General features: G+C 40.6%; 1 non-coding gene across 1 annotated transcript; it reads left to right on the top strand.

The window, feature by feature from the left end:
* Positions 1 to 1,641: 1,641 nt before the first annotated feature.
* LOC145080817 (small nucleolar RNA R71) lies at positions 1,642 to 1,748 on the top strand. Its single transcript, XR_013695400.1, has one exon. It is a non-coding gene; the product is annotated as a small nucleolar RNA R71 (small nucleolar RNA).
* Positions 1,749 to 2,630: the final 882 nt, after the last annotated feature.

Genomic DNA, 2,630 nt, shown 5'->3' with positions numbered 1-2,630 from the left:
AATCATCATCCAAGTCTAGCGGCAACACCTTCACTTTTCACGACTCATTTTGATTATCTTCTTGATCAGCTCCAAAAACCACAGAATCATATCCCACTCGTAAAGTTAGTGTAGATTCGCGCATGTCTACCAAAGCACGAGCGGTATTTAAGAATGGTCGCCCAAGGATGATTGGCACCTTAAGATCCTCCATCATGTCTACTATTATGAAGTCGACTGGAAAGATTAGGTTATCAACTTTAATCAAAAGGTTTTCAGACACTCCCATTGGATATATTATAGTTTTGTCGGCCAAGTGGATCTTCATACGAATAGGCTTCAAGTTCGGGAGGTTCAACTTTTGGAAAAAAGAATAAGGCATAAGATTAACACTTGCCCCCGAATCAGCCAATGCTCGAGTAGTCATTGTGTTGCCAAATTGGCAAGGCACGGTTATGGTTCCCGGATCACCCCTCTTTTCTGGTAGTTCATCCAGCAATACTTCAACAACTTCTTCCATGTTTTGTCTAGTAGAAAAGAGGTTTTTAAGCAAAGTTGCATATTTAGGCGTTTGAAGTATCGTTTCCACAAATGGAATGTTCACTTGGAGGGTCTTCACATGCTCCATAAATCTTTGATACCATTGAATTTGCTCATCTGGTATGGCTCGGATCGGAAATGGTAAAGGGGGCCTGTATGGTTTTGAAAGAGAACTGTTTTTTGCTTCAGCTCTAGGACTCGTCGAGTCCATGTAGCTGACTCGGTGAGTCAAGTCGTACTTGCTTGACTTGCCTTCATCCATTTCTTCTCGTTTCTCCTTATTGAGGTTCTTCTGGATAGACGTCAACAGAGTGAACATTTTGTTAGAATTAGTGGCTATCACATTTATATGCGCCATTTTTGGATTTTGTTTGGTATTGCTAAGAAGTCCACCGAGTGTTCTTTGATTGATTTGTTGTGCCAGCTGACCTATCTGTTTTTCAATGTTATGAATGGAGGCTTGTTGATTCCTAAGTTAGTTTTGTTGATCTTTCATCATAGCTTGATGATATTTAAGCATTTCTTGTTGCTCCTTCAATTCATTATCGGTATCATTGTGCCTCTTCTCGGACGCAGCTACAAACCTTGTGAACATCTCCTCCAAATCAGCTCTTTTTTCAATAATTGGTTCCTCCTTTTGATATAAACCCCTCTCTCTTTGCTTGAACTTCTCCTCCTTTTCCTTTTTGTATTCATCATACGGGAGCCATTCCTTCTTCGGTTTCTGCCAATTATCATCAAATCTGTCGCCACTTGAATAAAATACTTGAGCCTTCTTGTTTCCATTCTCATCCAAATCAAAATCTTTAGTAAGATGAGGTCCATTACAATTCTCACATCCTACCCGAATAGCATGGATTGTTTGATCCATCTTAGTCATCCTCCTATCTAAACTATCTAGTTTAGCTATCATTGCCGCCATGCCATCGTTAACAGTGTTAACTACCCCCTACTTACTTCATTTCATGGGTTATGATATTCTCTAGAATGTTTAGAGAACTCTTCAATTAATTCCTTGATCACCGGGAGTGCCTTCTTTGTGAGGGGTCTTGCGAGTCAAGGAGCTGCCTAGTTGTAACATTGACTCCATCATAGAAGATGGAGACTTCTTGTTGGCTATTAAGATCATGATGTGGGCAATTCCTTAGTAGACTTTTGTACCTCTCCTATGCCTCATAAAGGGACTCTCCGGGTTGTTGTTCAAAGTTGGCTATAGCTTTCTTCAACTTGGCTATTTTAGAAGGTGGGCAAAACTGGTCAATGAATTCTTCTTTCATCTTGGCCCATGTAGTGATGGATCCGGGAGGGAGTGACTTGAGCCAATCTTTTGCAGCACCCTTGAATGTAACAGGAAGCATACGAAGCAGTTGGGTTTTGCGAGGCACATTTGGAACATTAAAGTAATCAGCTACATCATTGACTTCATCCAAGTGTTTATAAGCATCTTCGTGGTCTTTTCCGTAATAGGGGATCTCCTTGAGTTGAGCAAGTATGTGACCCTTGAGCTCAACAGTGGCAATCGCGGGAATTGCGGGTTGCACAAGTCTCGGGCTGGTGTCATCTCGTATCCTCTTCTTCCATTCGCCCATGGGAACTTCATCGATGTTCGCCATGGTGTTGTCAAAGTCACCTTCTAGATTGCTACCTTCTTCAAATTCGCTTTCTTCTTTTTCGGACTCATACAAGATATCTTCCTTGATTGGGTCTTTCTTTGCCAAGGAAGAGGTGATGTATGCTCCTGATTTGCTGCTCTTTTTCTTGCTAAAAACAGACTTTAGATTCTTCAAAGGTGAGTTCTTTAAAGAAGCGAATTCACCAACGACCTTTCCCTTGTTCTTCTTCTGAGCGGAATCCAAGTCTTCAAGTAGAGGGACCAAAGGCGTATTAGATCCTCAGGTCATGTAACAACTGCAACCAAAGTAAGAAAAATGCGTAAAAAGAACAAAAACAAAATAAAAACAAAAAGTGTGAAACTGCGACGGACTCGCCGAGTAGCTTCGACTACACTCGGCGAGTTCAAGGCAGAAACAGAAAAATTTTCTAATTAAAATTCTAAAACTGAAAACTATTAAAACTAATCCTAATAACTAAATTACCTAAAAATAACTTTG

The sequence above is a fragment of the Lactuca serriola genome, chromosome 1 (assembly GCF_051521515.1).
Source record: "Lactuca serriola cultivar US96UC23 chromosome 1, Lser_US96UC23_V15, whole genome shotgun sequence".
Lineage (NCBI taxonomy): Eukaryota > Viridiplantae > Streptophyta > Magnoliopsida > Asterales > Asteraceae > Lactuca > Lactuca serriola.
This window is presented reverse-complemented; position numbering and strand designations above follow the sequence as displayed.